General features: G+C 39.4%; 1 protein-coding gene and 1 non-coding gene across 2 annotated transcripts in view; one reads left to right on the top strand and one right to left on the bottom strand.

Moving 5' to 3' along the window:
* PKIG (cAMP-dependent protein kinase inhibitor gamma) overlaps positions 1–14,213 on the top strand; it is a 64,619-nt gene that overhangs the window by 7,601 nt on the left and 42,805 nt on the right. The window lies entirely within an intron of this gene.
* Positions 5,815–5,943, bottom strand: LOC111826590. Its single transcript, XR_002829950.1, has one exon. It is a non-coding gene; the product is annotated as a small nucleolar RNA SNORA11 (small nucleolar RNA).

Here is a 14,213-nt window from a genome sequence, read left to right as displayed (position 1 = left end):
ATGGCCAATTTTATACCCAATCCCAGCTTCAACAGTTATCAACATATGGCCAATTTTATTTCATATATACCCCCATACTCACCCTCCCTGCCTTAGATTATTTTAAAGCAAATCTTAGACATCATATTTCATTCATAAATTCTTCAATATGCATACCTAAGAGATAAGGACTTTTTCTCTATAATCACAATATCATTATCACACCTAAGAAAGATAGACAGTAGTAATTCCAAGATGTTACTTGATATCCCTTTGATATTCAGTTTCTTCAACTATTTCATAAATGTGTGGTTTTTTCCCCTTGCTTTGTTTGAATTGGGATCCAAACAAGGTCCACCTGTAACAGCTAATTGATTGTCTTAGTCACTGACTTATAGCAATTTCTCTCTCTCTCTCTTTTTTTTTTTCCTATCCTCCTTGCCTTTTATTTGTTGAAAAAATAAGGTTGGCCTGACCAGCATGGTGCGGTTGAGTATCGACCTATGAACCAGGAGGTCACATTCAATTCCTGGTCAGGGCACATCAATAGGCAGTAAAATTCTAGTTCTCTTGGTGTTGTGTGATATTAAGATTAATCATTGGATTCAGGTATTGTTTGCATGCTCTATCCAATATAAGTTTCTCACCAGTCTTTCACAGAATGGTTTTAGCAGTTATTCATGACCATTGCCTAAATCTATTACTTCATTAGGGGCTGCAAAATGAATCCAGGCTCTCTGATTTCTTTTGCTGTGCAGATGCTTTTTATTTTGATGTAATCCCGTTTGTTTATTTTCTTCTTAGTTTCCTTTGCCGTAGGACAGCAGTTCTCAACCTGGGGGTCGCGACCCCTTTGGCGGTCGAAGGACCCTTTCACAGGGGTTGCCTAAGACCATCCTGCATATCAGATATTTACATTACGATTCATAACAGTAGCAACATTACAGTTATGAAGTAGCAACGAAAATAATTTTATGGTTGAGTCACAACATGAGGAACTGTATTTAAAGGGCCAGAAGGTTGAGAACCACTGCCCTAGGAGATGTATCCATAAACATTGCTCTGAGAGATGTCTGAGATTTTGCTGCCTGTAGTTTCTTCTAGAATTTTTATGGTTTCCCGACTTCATTTAAGTCTTTTATCCATTTTGAGTTTATTCTTGTGTATGGTCTAAGTTGGTGGTCTAGTTTCATTTTTTTGCACGTACCTGTCCAGTTTTCCCAGCACCATTTATTGAAGTGACTGTCTTGATTCCATTATATGCTCTTGCCTCCTTTGTCAAATATTAATTGAGCATAATGGCTTGGGTCAATTTCTGGGAGTCTCTGTTCTGTTCCATTGGTCTGTATGCCTGTTCTTGTGCCAGTACCAGGCTGTTTTGATTACAGTGGCTTTGTAGTACATTTTGAATGATTCCTCTCTTTAACCAGCTGTTGTTTTTAATGAATTCTGCCATTATTAATCCTGATCACATCAGGGAGAGGACGTTTATTTCTTTTTAAATTGTTATGTATGGATTACTGTGCATCAGTTGACATGAATAATATCACCAAACCCTGTTGTTGGACATATACATGGTTTTTCAGCTTTTTGTGTTGTAAGTGGTGTTATAGTGATTTTCTTTGCAGCTAAATTTTCTCTAATAAGTATGTTTTGATCCTGACTTTTGAGGAATTCTGCCCCTTTTCACCCAGAGGCCTGGATTTCTGTCTGGAGACGATTATAATACCATATTAGAGGGCATGTGGGCATTCCAGCCCTAATTTTGGTTTTGGGTTTAGCTCTATTCTTGTGGGCCATTCAACTGAGTTTAGATAATGTTTAGTGCTTATTACACCAAAAAAGTTTGGATTGTCCCAGAGAATCATGTTTAATGGAATTTGTCCTGACGTGATTTCTTTTTCCAATTCACATAGCACTTTGAACTTTTCTTTTTATAGCATTTCTCATAAATAATCCTCCTCTATAATTACTTTTGCACTTGTTTTGGTCTGCTACTAAACCCCTAGCTAGTTGAGGACAGAAACCTACATTAGACCAGTGGTTCTCAACCTTCCTAATGCTGCGACCTTTAATACAGTTCCTCATGTTGTGGTGACCCCCAACCATAAAATTATTTTTGTTGCTACTTCATAACTGTAATTTTGCTACTGTTATGAATCATATGTAAATATCTGATATGCAGGATGTATTTTCATTGTTACAAATTGAACATAATTAAAGCATAGTGATTAATCACAAAAACAATATGTAATTATATATGTGTTTTCCGATGGTCTTAGGCGACCCCTGTGAAAGGGTCGTGATCCACAGGTTGAGAACCGCTGCATTAGACCTTTATTTATCCTAACATAATGGGCACTCATTTTTATGTTCGTGGAATAATATGACTTTCTTCTCTTATTACTTAGCTATCTTCCATAACACTTCCCTTTTTTTTCTAAATATTTTTAAATATATATATATTTATATATATTTAAATATATTTAAGTGAGAGGGAGAGAGAGATAGAAACACCAATGATGAGAGGGAATCATTGATTGGCTGTCTCCTGCATGCCCCCTCCCCCCCTCCCCCTCCCCGGGGGATTGAGCCTGCAACCCGAGCATGTGCCCTGACCAATAATTGAACTGTGACCTCCTGGTTCATAGGTTGACGCTCAATCACTGAGCCACGCCAGCTGGGCCATAACTTCCTTTAAATTCATTGTTAGTGGAGGCTAGTCTTCTAGGCTCTTCAATAGATTAGATGCCACATTAGAGTAAAAAATGTTAAAGTTTTAAAAGGTAATTTTTAAACATAAAATTAGACTAGTATAAAGAAATCCCCATTACCCATCATCCAACTTCAATAATTATCAATACATTAGAGCCAATTTTGATTTGGGATGAGGGTAGAGAAAACGTAAGGACTTTGGGGTGCTCATTTTAATTTGTGATTGGTGGCCCAAAGACGAACCTGCCTATGTACCTCATGGGGTTGTCTTGAAGGTTACATGAGTTGACATGAATGGGGCAATGAATGGGGCAAAGAATAATGCTCAGCACATGGTAAGTGTGACTGCTCCCACCATTACTGTCATTGCATTACCGCTGCTACTGCATAGCCTGAGGGAGCTGAGTTTGGTAGCCATGGCACTAACTAACCTGGTGACTTTGGACACCAACGTTTCTGAGCTGCAGTTTCTTTATCTGAAGAAATGGGAGTGATAATAGCATCTCATATACCACACTAGGCAATGAAATTATTCATGCACATGTGTTCTGGGGTAATTAGCAGTAAACACAATTTCCCAGAGTGGTGTTCTGGACTGAGGGACGGTGCTTCTGGAGTTTCGGGGAAGTCAGGCTTATTCCTTTTATGGACTCTCCTTCTGATGCTTCATATTAGTGGGCCCCAGAGTTCTTTTTCAGCCTAGCAAATAGACATTGTAGTGCAGCAAGCTTCGTTTCCTTCTGCAAAATGTTTGTTTCTAAAGCATGGAAATAATTTTGCTTTATATAGCTTGTCCATGTATGTACAAGAAATGAAATACTTATCAACCAAGTTGATAAAGGGATTAAAAATAGTTTTTCTAAGGAACTGTTTGCTGGGGATTAGTGTTGGAAAAATTTTTGCAGCTGAATATGTGTCACCATCTTTGAAATATAAACACTGTCTTCACTTGTCTATATTTTTCTTTACAACACTTTGCTCAACTCCTAATTAAAATAGCTTTCCCAAAGCCAGAATTCCTCTAAAAAAATGTTTTTTAAGGAGACTAAGTTTTAAATACTTTCTTTTATCCTCAGTACTGTAAAGAATTCTATTTATACAGAACATTCATCCAAACCACACGCATACAAGTCTGTTTGAGATAAGAATTAGTAGATACTGTGGGAAGAGAAGTGGAATATCCCTGATGGTTACAATAAATGTCTGCAGTGTTTGTTTGGAAGGACAGTCAGCTGTCACATCTCCTGGGTATGAGAGTTGTATAAATCCAGGTCAGAAAGTCAGTGCCCTAAACTTAAATTCTCAGGAAGATTTTCTCTTTTCAAATGACCACTTGCTATGAGGTTTGACTTTTTAAAAGTTTGATTCTTGTTGTTTCAGTAGTAAAAATTTGGCCTTTCCATTTGTGATTTATAGCATCTGGTACTTTTATAAACTTCTTCAGTCAAACAAATTAAAGACCCATTCTCATCCTCAAATAACAAAAACAAATAAATACCAAGTGCAGTTTTACCTCAAAAAGAACAATATCCTAATGCCATTCTTTGGCCCGAATGACATATGAACTCTTAACTTTCCATAGACTATCCTGTTTAAATGTTTTATTACATAGTCTCTTTTCTTGACTCCCCCTCCCTCCCCCCCGGATTTCAGTATACAGACAGTCCTCGGGTTACGTTGGACTTGATGTACATCGTTTTGTGGTTACATCGCCATCTCCCATTTATTTATTAAAAAAATAAAGTTCCGTCATTTCTACGTATGTACATATGTGCTTTATGGTTTTTTTTTTATTTACCACAAGTAAAGGTCAGGAATTGTTATCTTTCTTTTAAATTTTTTTTACTGTTTCACTTCATTACTGCTGTGTATGTGCTCCATGTGAGTGACGTAGGTGCTTATGTAGGTGGGTTCCGACTTAGGGCGAAAATTGCGTTACCTCGTACAGTAGGAACGGATCTCCGACGTAACCTGAGGACCTACTGTATTTTGTTAATATTTCTTTTCAAAGGATCTAGCACAAAACATATCTTAGTAGTCATCTAGCCAATGTTGTATTAAACGATATGCTACTTTAGCCCTAGCTGGTTGCTCAGTGGTTAGAGCATTGGCCCATGGACCAAAGAGTTCTTGGGTTCGATTCCCAGCACATACCTCGGTTGCAGGTTCCTCAGCCCAGGTAGGAGCACCTGTGGGAGGCAACCAATCAATGTGTCTTTCTCAGATCAGTGTTTCTCTCTCTCCTCCTCTTCCCTCCCATCCACTCTCTCTCTAGAAATCAATGGAAAAAATATCCTCAGGTGAGGATTTAAAAAGAAGAAGAAAAAGATACACTACTTTTAATTTAAATTGCTATTTAAATCTAATTTAAACTTCTAAATTGAAAGAGTTGACAGGAAAAACTTTGGATTTTTTATAATTATGGGAATTTTTTACTTTGATATGTATTTATGTCTGAGTGAAAAGAGGTCTAAATGTACTCCTTGATCTTCCTTGTTAATCATTGGAAAGTGAAATTTGGAACTAGTTCTAAGTTCTGAAGGAATTGGAGGATTTTACCCAGTATCTGTACCTTATTTTTTTATGTGCTGGAACTTCAGAATCAATTTTTTTCTTTAATTTCAGCATGTATTGAGTATTTACATATGTGCTTTGCATTTTGTTGGGTATTCTGCATATTTGGTTCATTTAATTCTCACAGAAGCACTGTTAGGTAGATGTGATTTAAATACCTAGTTGCTTAAACTGAAAACCTTCTTCCTTGCTCTCTCTCACTATCTTATTCACACACAGTTCAGTTTGGTTACATTGCTATAGCAACAAAACACCCCCTTCTCCACGATTCAGCCTGTGAGCCATCAGACAGTAACAGCAGCCTCCTCACAGGTCTCCCTGATTCCTTTCTTGTCCCACAATAAGATTTATGCTTGTATATCTAAAACTAATGCAGTGTTATATGTCAAATATGTCTCAGTAAAACTGAGGTAAGGGGAATGAATACTAAGAGAAACAAAGGTCAGGGTTAAAGGACAAATGATCAAAGGCCTTAGATAGAACTGTATAGTTGTGCTGTCCAATATGGTAGGTAGCCGTTAGCTACCTGTGACTTTTTTTTTTATTATGTATAGGGTGTAATGTCACAGGAAGGCCATAGTATTCTGCCACCCATGAGGAGTAAGCCCAAGTTGCTGTTGGATGTGTTGTACACAGAGAAGCCCTTCTCCAGGCGCTCTGCTCTCTCCACACCCAACCTGTGACTTTTGAGCACCTGAAATGTGGCTATTCTGAATTGAGATGTGTTGTACCACATTAGATTTCAAAGACTTTGTGCAAAGATAAAGAATATGTCATTAATCATTTTATATTGATTACCTGTTGAAATGATAATGTCTTAGAAATACTGGGTTAAATAAAATACTTAAACTATATAAGCTATATATTAAAGTTTACAAAGGTTTTATGTATGTATACCTATTATGTATGTATGCATGTATGTATGTATATAAATGTTCACATAGCAGCCAGGGTGATTTGAGGGGGGCCTTTTTGAGATAATTGCAGATTCATATGCAGTTGTAGAAAATAATACAGAGCGATCCATGTACCATTTACCCAGTTTCCCTTAATAATAGATCTTATCTCAAATGTCACCTCCTTGGGGCAGCCTTCCTGACCACTGTAAGGTAGCCTGCTCTCCCCACTTCATTCACCTGTCCCTTTACTGTTTTCATTTTCTTAATTGAATTTGATACTGTCTGAAATTATCTTATTTACTTTCTCTTTGTCCAGTAGAAGGTGAGCTAAAGAGAGTGGGAATCACCTTACTGATTATCTTTGTTACCTACAGAACATGTGACATTTTCTTTTTCTAAGAGTAGGGTATTAAAAACTGTTTCAGCCTGGGTGGTGTTGCTCAGTGGTTGAATGTGGACCTATGCACCAAGAGGTCACAGTTCGATTCCCAGTCAAGACACAGGCTGGGTTTCAGGCTCGATCCCCAGTGGGGGATATGCGGGAGGCAGCCAATGAATGATTCTCATCATTGATGTTTCTGTCTCTCTCCCCCACTCCCTTTCTCTCTGAAATCTATAAAGATAAAAATCTTAAACATTGTTTCCATTTTGGGTTTTAGGAATCTAGTGAAGCTTATATAGTTTAAGTGTTCTATTTCAACATCTGTATTTTTGACATGGTGCCAGAAATTATTTAACCTTTTACTGTGCTTATTTTTATTATTGTTGATATTATTAAATAAGAAAAGATATTATGGATAGAATTATTCTCAGTGTCTATAATTGGAAATGTTTTTGTTTTTATTAAAAACAAATAAGCAAACATAAAAATGTATCAAGAAATCATTTTCCACCTCCCTTTTTTTTCCTTTTAAGAAACTAAGGAATAGCCCTGGCCTGGTAGCTCAGTTGGTTAGAGCATTGTCCTGATACGCTGAGTTGTGGATTTGATCCCCGGTCAAGGCACATACAAGAATCAAACAGTGAATGCATAAATAAGTGGAACAACAAATCCATGTTTCTTTTTCTTCCTCTCTTTCTCTCTCTCAAATCCATACATAAAATTAAAAAAAAGAAATTACAAAATAATTCTATATATAAATTATTAAATCTATTAAAGTTTTTACACGGTTGCTGAATATTAAATCAATATACAAATCAATTATATTTCTATATACGAGCTGCAAATAGAAAATTAAATTTTAAAAAATACTCTTTACAACAGAATCAAAAATAGAAGGTCCTTATAGAGAAAATCATAAGACTTCATTGAAAGACATTAAAGAACACCCAAATAAAGGGAGAGGTAGATCATGTTGCAGATATTAGAAATCTCACTACTGTAAAGATATCGGTTCTTTACAAAACATGGGGGTGCTATGCTAGATTAGAGGAGAGTTAAGAAATAAACAGTCAAGTTCAAGGTAGAGTTCGTTATTGGATCCTATATCCATAAAAAAAAAGAAAAAGAAAAATCTTCCTTTCATTCTTACCCTTCAGCTACCCTGGAGAGACCTACCATTATTTCCAATTTCTCATGCACCCTTCTAGAGATACTCTATGTATAAAAGTTACTATGCACAGTGTTTCCTGTTACAAATGTAGTAGTATTAGTATACTGTTCCTATTCCACATCAGGCTTTTAAAAATAAGTATTTTGGATATTTTTGTATCACTAAATAATTATCATTGTTTAAATTATTGTGCCTACATATACTTCTATGGTTTGGAAGGGTCTTGGTTTATTTAACCTATCTCTTATTGATAGATATTTATATTATTTCTAATATTTTGCTGTAATACACTCAGTGAATACACATTTCACACTTGTGAGTATATGCTTTTATGATAAAATCCTAAAAGTGATTTTGCCAAGGCAAGTGATGTGTGAATTTATTTGATTGCCAAATGATATTATACCAATGTCTGACTACATCACAAATGGATGAAAATTCCTGTTTTCTAACACCAAACAGTGTATTATCAGACTTTTGATATTATCCAGTGGTAGAGGAAAAATAGAATATCAACTAAAGTTGACTACTTTCCATATATTCAGAATTGTATGTATTTTCTTTTCTGTAAATTCCCTGCTCATATTCTGACCTTATTGTCCCCTTGGGTTATTGGACTTTGTTTTATCAATTTCTAGAAGCTCTTTATAGATTAAGGAATAGGTTATTCATCATATGAAATACATTTTTCCCCCAAATTTGACATTTTATTTTTACTTTGCTGATCATTATTTTTGCCATGCAAAATAATTTTATTTACACATTGTCAAGTTTATCAGTATTTTCTTCAATGACTTCTGTATTTTATATCATATTTGTAAAGGCCTCCCCCATTATGAAGTTATAAAATGTTGTACTCTGAATTTTTCTAGTACTTATATGGCTTGATTTTTTTGCATTTAAATTTATAGATCCACCAGGGGTTATTTTCACTGTGAGATTTGACTCTACTTACTAACCTTACCTTCTCAGCTAGATGGAGAGATTAATTTTGACTGTGGGAAAGAAAAATCTGGCAGAGTCTTGATCATCTATCTTTTAGGGGATGGAATCTCTTATATCAAAGTAACTGGAATAAGAACCTGAAGTCAAAGCTCCCTCTTCCCCACACACAGCAGGTGGGGAAAATGTCAGTTTTAAACTGAGTTCTTTTTCAATATTCCTTTTCATTTCCCCAGACCTACTATTACTGCAGTAACATAGGCCTCATGATGTGTTAGGATTTTGATCTCATTTTTGTCCCATTTTGAAGTTGCTAATTTCTGATATCATGAAAGGGCACACCTTCATTTCATTTATAAGCTCTATCTAAATTGTGATGTAGCATGAGTTATAATGAATTTTATGATCATCAGTTTCAGAAGGCTCACCTTTTTGGTTTTGTTTGCCTGATCCCAAGGCCACCTCATCAAGTAATCTTACTTATTTATTTTTGTTTTTTGATTAATCCTCACCCAATGATATTTTTTCCGTTGACATTTTTAGAGAGAGTGGAAGGAATGGGGAGAAACAGAGAGAGAGGAACATCGATGTGAGAGAGACACATCAATTGATTGCCTCCCACACATGCCCTGTCCTGGAGCCAGAGATCGAGCCTGCAACCAAGGTACATGCCCTTGACTGAAATTGAACTTGGGACCCTTCAGTCCACTGAGCCAAACAGGGCCAGTGATCTTTTTTTTTTAACTTTCTGTGACTCCCCATCTATTTATCTATATATATAAAAGCCTAAGGAACTGTTCCACCAGTAGCTATGACACACACTGACCACCAGGGGGCAGACATTCAATGCACAGGCATGGAAACATGGAACAGACTGATGAATCTCAGAGGGAAAGGGAGAGGGGGGAGGGAGGGAAGAGATTAACCAAAGATCTTATATGCAAGCTATAGGCCGAAACCGGCAGTCCGACATCCCCTGAGGGGTCCCGGCGGCTGCAGGAGCGGGGCTGCCGGCAAACAAGGGACCGGGGGCCATGGTGGGAGGAGCCGGGCAGGGGTGTGGAGAATGGTCTGAGACCCAATCCTGTGCCCACCGCAGCCTCGCAGCCCACAGTTTCTTTCAAGCTGCACGAATTCATGCACTGGGCCCCTAGTTGTATTATAAGATAGGTTGTGAGCACAGGAGGAAACACACCTTTCTTATCATGACTTCACATTCCTATCATTGTTCTGGACATAAACATACAAAACTTAAAAGCTTTGAAACTCCGTTCAATCTTATCAATGGAAACAGAATCAGCAAGCATTTTTCTTTATTAGAACTTGTGGTCCCTACTATGCTAATTGGTCTTGGGTGAATGATATTAACTTTGACCTAGAAACTCAAGAACATATATTAAAACATCATTGTAAAGCTACTTGTCTCATCATTTTAACTAAAGCAAGAGTTTTCATGTGTTTGTGTTTTTTTTCTATTCTGTATATTCGTCTTATTTTTGGGTGCGTCCTATTTGCTAGGCATTGTGCTAGGTGCTGGGCTACAAAGTTGAATAAAGAATATACATTCTCCATATGGACAGAAATATAACAAGTATTCATAATGTGCTGTGCTGAGAACTATAATTGAGGTGCTTACTAGGTATTGGTCAGAATTCTTAGTAGCAAATGACAAAATCCATTCTAGCTGTATAAGCAGAAAAGGTAGCTTATAGAGTCTCCAGGAAGTTGATGGATCTGGGCTTGAATGTTACACAAATGGAAAAAAAAGCAATCAGGGACCATGTTCCATGAGAAGTGCCCAGCCACACTAGGGGGACTGTTTTAGAGAAAACACCACTGCAGCCTTGACACTTCTTCAGCACAAATGACATTTGATATTTGACATCAGAAATTAATGCCCTAACACAGCCCTATAGCGTGAGCTTGTAATTTTCTTTACGGTCTCCAGGGCGGTTAGGTGCAGGTAGCCCAATTCATGACCTTTACGTTCCTCGTGTCCTTCATTGGTCTGCACAGCAACCACTGAGTTTGCAGTAGCTTTGCCTTCAGTATGGACTTTGCTTCAGATGACCATAGATGATTATTTTTAAAACTCTTAACACTGCATGCCTTTGACTGCTAGCATCCAATCCTCTAATGCAGGGGATTGCGAAACCATGGCCTGCAGGCCAAATATGGCCTGCAACTTGTTTTTGTAAATTTATTGTAACACAGCCACGTTAATTTATTTGCACTATTTCTATGGCTGCTCTTGCACTATAGCTATAGGGTTGAACAGTTGTAAGAGGAGCTACCTGCTGTATTAGTTCTTTAAGATAATCAATTATTGCCCTGGCTGGTATGGCTCCGTGGTTAGAGTGTGCGGAGGCAACCAGTCGATGTGTCTCTCTCACCTCTCTCTCTCTCTCTCTCTCTCTCTCTCCCCCTCTCTTTTCCTCTCTCTCTCTCCCCCTCCCTCTCTCTCTTTCTTCTCCCTTCCTCCCTCATACTCTTTGAAAATCAATGGAAAAAATATCCTCTGGTGAGGAGTAACAAAGCAAAAGAGAAAAGAAGAATCAGTTACTTGTTCAGTGAGCTATTCTCTGTGTATGGGTCCTAAGAGACTAGGACAGGCAGTCAGTGTTCATATGTTCATTCTGGACGTCTTGCAACTCCCTGAATAATATCATGTCCTCATCGAAGTTCCTTTGGGACATTCCAGTCAAAAACCTCAACTGGTGTGCCAGCGCTTATAACTATATTCAGTGCTCTGAGCCTGTCTTGATTGTTAGAGTTCGAAGAGCCTATTGGCTCTGTTTCTGTAATTAAATTTTTTTTTTTTTTTTTTGCTTTTTACTCTCTTAAAATGTCCCTTCTAGTCCTCAGCTTCAGATGGTGTCTCCATGTCATAGAAGATTCTATTATTAGAAGTCTAGTAAGCTCTCTGCCATAATGTATGGATAATCTTGAGAAATGGCCAGAAACTAATGGCTGTTGAGGAGTACTTAGAAGATGAGTCTGTCCTGTAAGGTGATTAAATCAGAATCATCCTTGCTGATATTTGCAAATAATGAAGTCCCTGGTTGGGTGCATAAGCATTATAGGGACCATAGTTCAGGTGTAACTTTGTTCTTCTCTTGTTTGAACCTATGTAATATACTCAATCCAAACTGAAGTCATCTGGTCTTATTCCCCATCATACAAGGCAGTAGCCTGGTTCTCCTACCAGGGGATCTGAGGGATAGAGAAGTCACAGTGTCATTGTTCCTCAGGATTTTCTTTTTTTCACATTCACACTGAGCTTGTTGGTCAGCTTCCTCTAGTTCCTGCTTTTGTTCTCTTTCTAGTTTGTTTACATTTATCTTCAAGTATGTCATCTTTCTTTTTGTTCTCCTACTTGGTACTTTTAAAGACTTATAGAAACATTAAGTACCTACAGTTTTCTTATCTCACTGCCAGCAGCCTTTGTCCGCCAGTGGGGGAGGGAAGGGTCCCCTTTAATCTTTTGCAAGTCAGCTCTCTTAAAGACTGGTCTGCCTCAGGCCTGGAATTTGTTCCTGGCTAAGAATTTTTCTCTGTGGACACAGTAGCCTCTTCACAGCTTTCATAACAGTCTGTTTATTATAAATCATGGCATGGTTGCATGGTTGCACATTAGTTTGAAGTTACCTTTGGACTATGGGCTCATGGCCTTATTCTTGATTTAATCTTTCATTGTACTAAAATCCACTGGATGTATAATTACCATCAAGCTGCCAGGAGCAATATGATCAGTCATGGGAAATGAGAAGGAAGCTCTGGGGTCCTTTTACTGTGATTGTCTCCTCAAAGCTTTTGAAAGAGGCTCTGTCTAAGAGCTTGGAGGCTGTCCGGGCACTTCCCTCTGACCGGAGGGTCCTGCTTCATCCTCCCAGGTTTCCATCTGGCCTTTCTAAAAAGCTTCCTTTTTCTTCCATTTTATTTCCTTTTCTTTTCCTGGGATCTGCTTCTCTCCTGTCTTTCATTATTCTTGCTGGGGCTGACCAGCAGCCCCTGAACAATGGATGAACAGATTACTCTGACACAGTTTCACTGTGAAAGAGAACTGCCTGCGTGGTTAGCCTTTTATTGTAGCAGCAGTTTGAGATAAAGTTTATCTTTTAGATACAAACAGTAGGGTGAGTCATCTTGGGAGGACACACGTGTTTACATTGTCCTCTAGGCAGGGGCATCCAGGGATTAAGCATGAGGATTCCAGTAAACATCCGGGGGTCTGCACATGCACAGGCTTGTTTGGAAAGGTCAAGGAATAATTAGGAGCACTGCCTTCCACACTCCCCTAAGTCTCACCTAAGTCGGAATTCTGATAAACAGGACAGGCGGCCTTCCACACACTTCCCTTTTCTCAGAATGTCCTCCTTACAAGCTTTCCAACAAAGTCTTACGTTTCCCCACATCCTGTATAATAAAAGAGAAACATGCAAATTAACCGTCCCTCTGCTACACTCAAGCCACACCCACCAGCCACGCCCACCAGTCAATCAGGAGCGAGGATGCAAATTAACCCAACTAAGATGGCGGAGGCCAGGAAGCTGAAGTGAGCAGGAGGCTTGGGTTGCCCTGGGCAATGGAGGAAGCCAAGCTTCCTGCCTGCCCTGGCTGTCCCTCAGCTCTGCTCAAGGCTGCAAAGTTTCAATTATAGAAGATAAATAAATCTCAGGAAAAAAAGGAGAGGCTGGGAGCTTGGGTCACCGGGGGGCGTGGCCAGCCTGAAAACGGCCATCAGCCCCTCACCCAGGCTGGCCACACACCCATGGGGTGAGGGTTCCCGCTGGAGGGCTTGGCCAGCCTGCAAACAGCTATCAATCCCTCACCCAGGCTGGCCAGGCACCCCAGTGGGAACCCCTACCCTGAAGGGAGTGTGGCCAGCCTGAAAACGGCCCTCAGCTCCTCATCCAGGCTGGCCAGGAACCCCAGCAGGACCCCCACCTTGATCCAGGACACCCTTCAGGGCAAACCAGCCGGCCCCCACCCATGCACCAGGCCTCTATCTACACTAATAAAAGAGAAACATGGTAATTAGCATACGACCGCTACCCTTCCCATTGGCTAATCAGCATATCCTTATGCAAATTAACTGCCAGCCAAGATGGTGACCGGCAGCCATGCACTGAAGCGAACAGGGAGGCTTGCTTGCTCCAGTGACTGCGGACTCCGACGTTCCCCGCCTGTCTTGCCGGCCTCTCAGCTGCAACTCTAAGCAACTATGTTGCAAATATAGAAGCTAAACAAAACCCCAGAAACCGGCTTTCAGTCAGCTGGGCTTCAGCCAGCCTGACCGCAACATTGTATCAATGTTTTCATCAGCGAGGCCTCAGAGCTAAAGCTGGCCCAGAATAAAAAAAATAAATAAATAAAAGGAGCTGTTGGGAGCTTCAGTCACCCTCCAGCCGGCAAAAGGCCCTCAGCCCCTCAGCCAGCCTGGCCAGGCACCCCAGTGGGGACCCCCACCCTGATCCAGGACACCCTTCAGGGCAAACCAGCCGGCCCCCACCCGTGCACCAGGCCTCTATTCTATATAGTAAAAGGGTAA

Source organism: Myotis lucifugus, unplaced genomic scaffold (genome assembly GCF_000147115.1).
Source record: "Myotis lucifugus unplaced genomic scaffold, Myoluc2.0 scaffold_90, whole genome shotgun sequence".
Lineage (NCBI taxonomy): Eukaryota > Metazoa > Chordata > Mammalia > Chiroptera > Vespertilionidae > Myotis > Myotis lucifugus.
This window is presented reverse-complemented; position numbering and strand designations above follow the sequence as displayed.